The following is an 11617-nucleotide window of genomic DNA, read 5'->3' as shown; positions in this document are numbered from 1 at the left end:
CTGAGGCTCAGAGCCAGCTCTTGTGGCTTATGTGTAATGGTTGCTATGCCTCAAGGGTCCTGTGTCCTGTCCTCCTTGAACTCCCCGAGGACAGAGGCTGCATTCCTCCAGGCCTATCTGGGCTGTGTTCATATAAGTCACCTGTGCCCTACAAGGTGTGGGTTCACTGGGGACATAGAACCTGGCACTCTGCAGTCCTCTAGGCCTGGGATCCTCCCTCTCAGAGAGAAGCCAGATACTGAAAGCATTCTGCATGCAGTAGGCAGTATTCTGCTGTGCACTCGAAGCACATGGGTAGGATCTTATTTCTCCTGATCTGGAAACATGAAGGGGGAAGAAAAAGGGGAGGGTTAAAAAGAAGAAGCCAGAAACATGGACTTTTCTCCCCTCTATAACCTTTGGTATTCATACTGTGTCTGGTGTTTTACATCTCTTCCTTCTGGGTATTTACCCCAAAAATACAGATGTAGTGAAAAGAAGGGCCACCTGCACCCCAATGTTCATAGCAACAATGGCCACAATTGACAAACTGTGGAAAGAGCCAAGAATCAACAGAAGAATGGATAAAGAAGATACGGTCCATATATGAAAAGGAATATTACACAGCCATCAGAAAGGGTGAACACCCAAATTTTGTATCAACAAGGCAGGTTTTGACAGCCTCTTATTTTTACAGCCCTTTTGCTTTTCAAAGACTGTCCCTGTGATCTTACTGGATTTGCTGTCCTTTTGTTATTTGTTGTCTGGCCACCTGGCATGTAAGCAAAGGAAGGAATGGTTTATCTTGAGGGTTAGGTGGGCTAGGGGACCCAGTACCCCTTTCTGATTTACTGAGCCCTCAAGAGTTGATTCCTGGAGAACCTCCTTGAGCTCTCTCTACCAGAGTCTCCTTCATTGGGGGAGTGGTCTGGATACAGAGTTCCCAGGGGAAACTTCTATTTCTCCATCACTTAAAACATCAAAGATGAGTTTCCCAACCCTTCACACAGGGAGTAGCCAACAAGGAGGGTGTGAGATGCGGAGGAATAGTATCACAATAAAAACTGTGTCCTTCCAGCATGGTACTGGCATAAAAACAGACACATAGACCAGTGGAACAGAGTAGAGAGCCCAGATATGGACCCTCAACTCTATGGTCAATTAATCTTCGACAAAACAGGAAAAAATATACAGTGGAAAAAAGACAGTCTCTTCAATAAATGGTGCTGGGAAAACTGGACAGCTATATGTAGAAGAATGAAACTCGACCATTCTCTTACACCGTACACAAAGATCAACTCAAAATGGATAAAAGACCTCAACGTGAGACAGGAATCCATCAGAATCCTAGAGGAGAACATAGGCAGTAATCTCTTCCATATCAGCCACAGCAACTTCTTTCAAGATATGTCTCCAAAGGCAAAGGAAACAAAAGCGAAAATAAACTTTTGGGACTTCATCAAAATCAAAAGCTTCTGCATAGCAAAGGAAACAGTCAAAAAAAAAAAAAACAAAGAGGCAACCCACGGAAGGGGAGAAGACATTTGCAAATGACAGTACAGACAAAAGGTTGATATCCAGGATCTATAATGAACTCCTCAAACTCAACCCACACGAAACAGGCAAACACATCAAAAAATGGGCAGAAGATATGAACAGACACTTCTCCAATCAAGACATACAAATGGCTATCAGACACATGAAAAAATGTTCATCAGCATTAGCCCTCAGGCAGATTCAAATTAAAACCACATTGAGATATCACCTTACACCAGTTAGAATGGCCAAAATTAACAAAACAGGAAACAACATGTGTTGGAGAGGATGTGGAGAAAGGGGAACCCTCTTACACTGTTGGTGGGAATGCAAGTTGGTACAGCCTCTTTGGAGAACAGTGTGGAGATTCCTCAAGAAATTAAAAATAGAGCTTCCCTATGACCCTGCCATTGCACTCCTGGGTATTTACCCCAAAGACACAGATGTTGTGAAAAGAAGGGCCATCTGTACCCCAATGTTTATAGCAGCAGTGACCACAGTCGCCAAACTATGGAAAGAACCAAGATGCCCTTCAACGGATGAATGGATAAGGAAGATGTGGTCCATATACACTATGGAGTATTATGCCTCCATCAGAAAGGATGAATACCCAACTTTTGTAGCAACATGGACGGGACTGGAAGAGATTATGCTGAGTGAAATAAGTCAAGCAGAGAGAGTCAATTATCATATGGTTTCACTTATTTGTGGAGCATAACAAATATCATGGAGGACAAGGGGTGTTAGAGAGAAGGGAGTTGGGGTAAATTGGAAGGGGAGGTGAACCATGAGAGACTATGGACTCTGAAAAACAATCTGAGGGGTTTGAAGTGGTGGTGGGGGGAGGTTGGGGTACCAGGTGGTGGGTATTATAGAGGGCATGGATTGCATGGAGCACTGGGTGTGGTTAAAAAATAATGAATACTGTTTTTCTGAAAATAAATTAATTTAAAAAATAAAAAATAATAATAAATATATATTTAAAAAAAAATGTGTCCTTCAAATTTCTTGACCTTTCTTACAATCCTACCTTTGACTGAGGAAGGTTCTCTTCCCTTTGATTCAAACCTGATCCCGGAGGATCTTGTTGGCCTCCCGGAGCCTCTGTCCCAGGCAGGGTCTTGTTGGCCTCCTGGAGCCTCTGTCCCAAGCAGGCTGTAGACAGGACTGTAGACACCCTGACCTCCACAAACACTCTTCAAGGCCTCCTCAAATCAACAACTCTGTGGTCTAGACTATTGTCTTTTGCAAATACTTAACTTGTATTGGTCTCACATATACAATCTAAGTAAAAACACAGCACTCAGTGAGTAAATGCTTTTTTTTTATGGCAAATTCTGGGGCAGCCTGTTTTGTGCCATTGCCTCTTCTGAGTCCTCAGTATAGATAAATTCTTCCCAACTACACTTAATCATGAAGTGGGGTTCATACTATCCCTCACCCCCTCAGAGGGTTGTTGAGAGAGTTAAGTGAATGAAGTGTGGTAAGGTCTTAGACCTCATGGTTGGCATGTGATAATGATTCTATTAAAGTTTCTGGAAGTATGGCTATTCATATTGCTATTGCTGTAGTTTTGCTGTCATAGGAGCCAAGAGCAGGCTGCCCCAAAATGCGCCACTTTGGCATACCAATCCTTTTAAGTAAAAGTTGTGTAAGAGACAGCCTGTGCTAGAAGGACACTCAGACCCTTCTTTTTTTTTTTTTTAATTTATTTGTTATTTTCAGCGTAACAGTATTCATTATTTTAGTACCACACCCAGTGCTCCATGCAATCTGTGCCCTCTATATTATCCACCACCTGGTACCCCAACCTCCCCCCACCACCACTTCAAACCCCTCAGATTGTTTTTCAGAGTCCATAGTCTCTCATGATTCACCTCCCCTTCCAATTTACCCCAACTTCCTTCTCCTCTCTAACTCCCCATGTCCTCCATGCTATTTGTTATACTCCACAAATAAGTGAAACCATATGATAATTGACTCTCTCTGCTTGACTTATTTCACTCAGCATAATCTCTTCCAGTCCCTTCCATGTTGCTACACTCAGACCCTTCTTAATCCCGCTGAAAGCAGAAGTAAATCTCCATGTGAAAGGTATCTCCCTGTAGCATAAGGTAAAGAGATATCCTCATCACCAGAGGTGGGGAATCGAGAGCAGAGAAGGCTATATAAAACATTTTTGTTAGTTTTTACTAATTTACTACCCCAAGCTCCCAAAGTTAAATTTCCTTTGTTCTGTCAATGCCTGACAAACTTATTATCTCTTTGTTTAAAATATATAAAAACTAACAGCCTTGGTCATTTCTTTAGTTCTCAATTTTATTCTTAGGCCTCTGTGTACACTTAATAACTAACTTTCAGGTTTTCTTCTCCCGTTAATCTATCTCATATAAATTTAATTTCCAGTCCAGCCAGAAGACCTCAAGTTTAGAGAAGAATTTTCTCTTTCCTTCAGTATCAATTAGTTCTCTTTGCAGCAGCAGGGACATGGCTATGCAGGCACTAGCCCTGGGAGCTCCCAGGAGTTTGACACTCCCCAGGACAGCAGGCTGGCCTGAAGCTTATGGCACACAGGCCTTGGCAAGTCAGAAGGAGCTCATGGTAAAAGAGGGACACACACCTCATGAAGGAGGTGTCAGAGTAAGAGGGGTTCTTACTGTCAGAGTAAGAGGGGTTCTAGGACTCATCTTGTCAGTTGTTTTCCACAACTAGTAGCTGGGAGGGGGAAAAAAAAGACACCAAACGAAGTTTTTTTTTTGGTTCCAGAATAAAATGCTTATCTGGCTAAAGCCCTACATTTTATAGAAAATTGAACACAAAGGGGTCAGATGACCTGTTCGAGTTCACTCAGTGAGTTAAAGAAAGGAAGAGAGACTCAGATTCTGAGCATGGCACCATTCCTCTCACCTGTCTGGTCAAGATAATTTTATGGTCCCTCTTTTCAGACAGAGTAAACAACTCAACATGGCAGTTAGAGCCTTCCATAATCTCACTCCAAGTTACCTTTTCTCACAGAATGAACCCAGGTGGGCATGGTATGGGCTCAACTGCTGGGCTTTTCCATCTTGGAGCCTTTGTCCACACTGTCCCTGCCCAACTCCTGACTACTGCAATTACACCAGGTTTAAGACACTAATCCAGGCTAGCTCTTACAAAAGGCTTCCTGATTCTCTGGACCAGAAATGACATCTTCTTGCCCCAGGTGCCCATGGACTTCACCTGAGCCTCTCCCTCCCCACTTCTCCCTCCCAACCTGGACTCCCCAGGCTGCACCACACCTGTCAGGTCTCAGGATCTCCAGGGGCACATGGAGGCCTTTGTGTCTGTGCAATGGAAGGGGAAGAACCATGCCTGGGCAGGGCTGGGTGAGCAGAGGCAGCATTCCCAGCCTGGGAAGGCAGCTGTTATTCCCTCAGCTGGTTTTGAGAAATTTGTCAAGAGTGGAAAATCCCATGTCTTCACATTGCATGAAACTGCCCACTAGTTGTAGCACATCAGATTTTTCACAGATTAATTCCATCCTTATTCTGGGACAACAGGTGCTCCCACTTCTGGTGTACTCCCCCCACCTCCACGAATCAGTGAGATTTGGGTAAAAACATGCTCCACCACCAAAGTTCCCCCACCATCCTTGGATGCTTCTGTGACCTTATTGTGAAGGCCTCAGCCAGGGATGGGGTAGGGCCGGGACTATCTCAACCCCACCTGCCCAGCTACCTCCTATACTCCCAGGATCTTCCTCTGTCCCTTTGGCTTCTTTCTTTCCCACTTCAGTTGTCTCTCTCTCTCTCTCTCTCTCTCTCTCTCTCTCTATCACACATGCACCCTTCTTCATTTTCTCTATGTCTCTGTCTCCCTCTCACCTCTGCCTATGTCTCTCTTTTTCTTGCATTCTTTCACACTGCCTCCCTCTCTGCCCTTCAATGTTTCTCATTTTCTGTCTCTGTTCACCCTTCTGGTTCTGTGGCTGACCTGATTCTGCCCTCTTCTTTTGTTTTCCCCAGCATCTAGAAAATGGCAGCATGGAAGAAGCAGCAGGAAAGGGGCCTGTGCCTTAGCACTATTGATCCCCACCAATGTGTCCCACCCTGCTCCAGGGTTTCCAGGGTTCCAGGGAGTGGAAGGAGGAGCAGGAGGCCAAGGGTTGGGTGGCTATGAGTAAGGGACACATTTTTCAGAATTTAATGCCACACAGAAGTGGAAGCAGGGCAGGTGTGTTTCTGGCTCAGCAGGTTTTGCCTGGCAGGGCTGACTGAGTGCAAGGCCTTAATTAGAAATGCTGACTAGGAGAGGAGAGAAGGTGTTATTACCTGGGAAGAGTAGTAGGTGGGGTGGGAGGTCTTGGGAGGTGTAGGAGGAACTTAGGGGACTTTCTGCAGAGACTGCAGTAAAATGTTACTCCCCCTGGTAGGGAGTTGGGAGTTCCCTTTCAGGGTGGCCAGCAATCTTTTGGTACCCAAGAATGATGCAGCTGTCTGCATAGAAGGGGAAATGGGAAGTTTCTTAATTCTTCCTCTAAGCTCAGCTCATATTTTCCTTCTTTTAAGAGTCCATCTTTTGAGGCTACGAAATTAGGATTCTTCTGTATGGATCTTCTTTAGCATTCTGTTCATTTGTAATTATTTTTTTTACGTGTTTTTCTGTGTGTGGCCCATATGTGTGTACATGTTTTATGTTGCCTGACTGACGTTCTAGATTATAAGGGCCATAACAGTGGGGACCATGTTTACCCCATCCATGTCTGTGTCAGTACTCAGCAAACATTTTAGACATGCAGAATTCAAAGGGAAACTGGTGTTGTGATTGTCTATTGACTTGTTTTGGAGCATATGGCAAATATAATTCGTTTATCTGGTTTGTCCTGGATGGTGTCCCTCCCACTGGCTCATCATATGGGGGTGGGGGAGGAAGGAGGAGCCCAGGGTGTGAAGGTGGAGGGAAGAAACTGACCTGGGATCAAACCAGTTCACAGCAGACCCACAGAGTGGACACCAATATTTGAATAATTAAGATAGCTGAGTGTCTAATAATATTCAGTGGTCTTTCTTCCTGCAGGGAATCACTATATATATAATTTCACTTAATCTTCAAAACAGCTCTGTAGGACTCTTTGAGAGCTGAGGAAACTGAGGCTGGGCTTAGAGAGATGACATGACCTTCCTGAGGTTAATTACACAGCTAGTACATGCCAGTGCTGAACTGAGTTTCTATTTCTTTGTCTGGACATTAGGCTGTTCTCCAGGTTGCTCACATTCCCTTTACAGTGGATGGCCAGAACCGGACAAAAAACCCAGGGTCCCTTGACTTAGATAAAGTTCACAGGAGTAATTACCTTATTGATCTAACAATATTCTTTAATTTATAAGGTGATACCTGCAAAACCCTATGTAAATGGTGTAGTTCTGATTTTTTTTAAAGATTTTATTTATTTATTTGACAGAAATCACAAGTAGATGGAGAGGTAGGCAGAGAGAGAGAGAGAGGGAAGCAGGCTCCCCGCTGAGCAGAGAGCCTGATGCGGGACTCGATCCCAGAACCCTGAGACCACTACCTGAGCCGAAGGCAGCGGCTCAACCCACTGAGCCACCCAGGCGCTCTGTAGTTCTGAATTTATTTTGTAATAATAATTATAGCAATGACAAAGAAATAAACAAACATCCCTGATATGAGGAAGTGGTGATGAAACATGGGGGCTTAAGTGGGTAGGAGAAGAATCCATGAAACAAGATGGGATAGGGAGGGAGACAAAACATAAGTGACTCTTAATCTCATGAAACAAACTGTGGGTTGCTGGGGGGAGGGGGGTTGGGAGAAGGGGGGTAGGGTTATGGACATTGGGGAGGGTATGTCCTTTTGGGTAAATTGGAGGGGGAGGTGAACCATGAGAGACTATGGACTCTGAAAAACAATCTGAGGGGTTTGAAGTGGCGGTGGGGGTGGGAGGTTGGGGTACCAGGTGGTGGGTATTGTACAGGGCACGGCTTGCATGGAGCACTGGGTGTGGTGAAAAAATAATGAATACTGTTTTTCTGAAAATAAATAAATTGAAAAAAAAAAAAGAAATAAACAAACAAAAAACCAAACTCTATATACATAGAACAAACTGGTGTTACCAGAGGGGAGATTGGGAGGGGGGAGGTTGGTTGAAATAGATAAAAATAATTAAGAGGTGCAAACTTCTAATTATAAAATAAGTGTCATGAAAATGAAAAGTACAGCATAAGGAATATAGTCAGTAATACTGTAATAACATACAGTGACAAACAGTGACTACACTTACTGTGGTGAGCACTGAGTGATGTATAGAATGGTTGAATCACTATATTGTCTATATGGAACTAATATAACATTGTATGCCAATTATACTTCAATAAAAAAATAATATAAGGAATGCATTCCAAGACTGTCTTTTGGTCACACTGCCCAGCAGATCTTTCCATCACAACTGCTATTACTCCACCTCTTACCCTATCAAATCCTCACCAGGCCTGTTTTTCAACCTAGGTGTGGGACTCCAGTTTGTCTTGATTTAGTGTCTAATATGACACAAAATCTACTATAATATTAGCAACATTTCCTCATAGTTAAAATCTGCTGAAATCTTTTGGATTTTGATTTCATCATCATCAATGAGCCATAGTTCCTTTTTCTTCTCCAGCATTTTATTCAAATCCTTCACAGTCACCTCCCAAATATCCACAGACATTGGACAACAAGCTCTCAGGATTTCTATATACATTGCCCCACTGGACCTTTGTAAGAAGCTGCAAGGAGGGCACTGTGCTCCCATTTCCTTGATAAATAACTGAGGAGATATGGTCAAGAACCTAGATTGAGGTGGCTTTCCCTGTATCACCATTGTTTTGTACACTTTTTCCAGAAAAATACCTCAAGGATGACAGTCATCCACAAGCCACAAATCTCTACTGTTTGATGCAGAAACCAAAAACGCAAGGGCAAGTGTTATCACTCTCTATAATTCTGGAGTGCTAGAAGGAAAAAGAAATTGTGGCTGAAGTTTGTGTGTTTATGTGTTTGTGTGTGGTATGCGTGGGGTATGTGTAGGGTATGTGTGTGGTGTATGTGTGTGTGCTGTGTATGTGTGGTATGTGTGTATGTGTTTGTGGTACGTGTACTGTTTGTGTGTGTATGATGTGGTGTGTGTGTATGTGTAGTGTATATGTGTATATGGTATGTGTGGTACAGGTGGTGTGTGTGTGGTATATGTATGTGTGGTGCATATGAGTGTGTGGTGTGTGGTATTTGCAGTATGTGTGTAAGTGTAGGGTTGTGTGTGTGGTGAGTGTGGTATGTTATTTGTGTGTGGTATATGTGTGTGGTATGTGTGCAATGTGTGTGTAGTTGTGGTGTATATATGTGTGTGGTATGTGTATGTGGTGTATGTGTGTGTGTGGTATGTGTGCAGTGTGATGTGGGTGTGTGTATGTATGTGATATGATGCCACTGTTCATTCCTCTCAATTACTCCATTTTTATTATGGAGAACCCACAGTCTTCATTTCATTTATTATTAGTGTTGGTTTTTTTAAAAGATTTTATTTGTTTATTTGACAGAGATCACAAGTAGGCAGAGAGGTAGGTGTGGGGGGCAGACTCCTTGCTGAGCAGAAAGCCCAATGCAGGGATAGATCCCAGGACCCTGGGATCATGACCTGAGCCGAAGGCAGAGGCTTTAACCCACTGAGCCACCCAGGTGCCCCATCAGTGTTCTTATGTACCCCAAATATGGAAGTTTTATTCTTGTTTTTTACTAAATTTAGCTCAATTCTTAATTATTTTCCCTTCTTGTTTTTTTTTTTTTTAAGATTTATTTATTTGAGAGAGTTAAAGGGAGAGGGCAGTGGTAGATGGAAAGAGAATCTTAAGGAGAGTCTGTATTGAGCACCAGCCCAATAAGGGGCTTAATCTCATGAACCTGAGATTACAACCTGATCCCAAACCAAGAGTCTGACACTTTAACTGACTGTACCATTCAGGTGCCCCCTCCCTTCTTGTTGTTTTTACATACATGTCATGAGGTTCACATTTCAGTTGTGCATCTTCTAGTCTATTGTCCATTAATCTGGATGTGGTCCCTTAACTATTCAAGATATCTTTGGGCACGCTAGCCTGTTATGGATCCAGGCACATAGGAAATAGTGTTGTATGTATATAGTAAGCCATATATGACATGTAGAAGGGCTTTTCTGAGTGATGTGTGGCTTGGGGAGAGTGGATAGAACTTCATGACCTGTAGACTTCTAGTGTGTGAAGAAATTAAATGTATACTACTACTTAAAATCACAGAGATTCTTTTTTTTTAAAAGATTTTATTTATTTATTTGACAGAGAGAGATTACAAGTAGGCAGAGAGGCAGGCAGAGAGAGAGAGAGGAGGAAGCAGGCTCCCTGCAGAGCAGAGAGCCCGATGTGGAACTCGATCCCAGGACCCTGAGATCATGACCTGAGCCGAAGGCAGCGGCTTAACCCACTGAGCCACCCAGGCGCCCAATCACAGAGATTCTTTAAGAAAAAAAGAAAAAAAGAGATTGTTGTTTTGGATTCTAGCTCAGTAAAGCTAAGGATGCTTGCTAAACCCTTTTGGTTTGTTATTCTGTCAGGTTTAGGTAATAATGAAATTCTCTGGGTTGGTATTTAAAGGAAAAAGAGAGGAAGAACTTGCAATGTTACAAATAGTCTGAAGTATAAAAACCACCATATGTTCTTAAACTTGAATAAACAAAAGGCAACCAATATTTCCTTCCCTCAGGGAGATTTTCATCTGGAGATAAGTGGGAATAAGGGAGGAGGGGGGATACACCAAAGAAGAGACATGAGTTGAGACAGGGTTATGGTCTGTGGACCTCAGCACCTTCTCTGTCTGGAATATTGTCTGAAACCTCCTCTGTTTCTTTGGCTGATCAATTTCTATACATTCTTTGATTCTGGGTCTAAATGTCATGTTTTCAATTACTTGTATGTGGAATTTAAGAAACAAAGAAGATGAACACAGGGAAGGGAAGAAAAAATAAAAATAAGATGAAAATAGAGAGAAAGGTAGCCATAAGAGATGTGGAACTCTTGGAAGCAAACTGGTTGCTGGAGGGGAGGTGGGTAAGGGAAGGGGTAATTGGGTGATGGACATTAAGGAGGGCACCTGATGTAATGAGCACTGGCTGTTATATGCAACTGATGAATCACTAAATTCTACCCCTGAAAATTATAATACACTATATATTAACTAAATTGAATTTAAATAAATAATCTAATAAAAATAAAATAAAATAAAATATGTTGTATCTTCAAAGAAGAACTCTCCCCCCACGATCAGCCATGTACTTATTCAGAAACATGTCCCTTTCCAAAAGTGCATGATTGGAACCATAACTTTAATTCCGCTGTTATTAATTTTATATATTTTACATCTATCTTCTCATTAGATGTTAGCTATATGAGGAAAGAGACATCCCCAGTGTATCCCAGCTCTTGGGATAGTGTCAGGTATAGCAGCACACAATGGTAGCCCAACACATGTTTGTGGAATGAACAAATACCTTTGGTGTCTTCTCTGCAGTAGTGAGGTTGAATCAGGTGACCCGGGCATTTTCCAGGGCTATCTCCTACAATGGTTGGGGTGGAAGGTAGGTGAGGGAACAGCAGCATAAGGGTGCTAGATTCTGGATGTAATTTGGCCAGGAGGTGGTACAGGCAGCCTGGCTCCCTGGCCAGGGCAGGGGTGGGGCAAGCTGTGGTGGATGTGGAGTTGAAACTCCTTCAGGCCAGCAGCAGTCCCAGGCACAAGGGGTGAATGGCTGTGGATGCATGCAGACCTGCTGGGGCACTTGCTTCAGGGATGTGTTGGATGTTGGCCTCTTGTACCTGTAGCCACCAAACTGTTCTTGGCACATTTTAGGATGAAGACTGGCAAGGTAGCTTGTCCTGAGGTCAGAGAGGAGACCCACCCACCATCCTGACAGTTCCCAGTCTCTTGCTTGTTTGGTCAGTGCCTTTTCCCTGAGCTCTCACAAACAATCCCATGTTCCACTTCCCTCCCTAGGCTTCCTCTCCCACCCTCTTACTTTCATCCTTGCTGAGACCTTGCA

This window comes from Neovison vison, chromosome 2 (genome assembly GCF_020171115.1).
Source record: "Neovison vison isolate M4711 chromosome 2, ASM_NN_V1, whole genome shotgun sequence".
NCBI lineage: Eukaryota > Metazoa > Chordata > Mammalia > Carnivora > Mustelidae > Neogale > Neogale vison.
Note: the sequence above shows the minus strand (reverse complement) of the source record.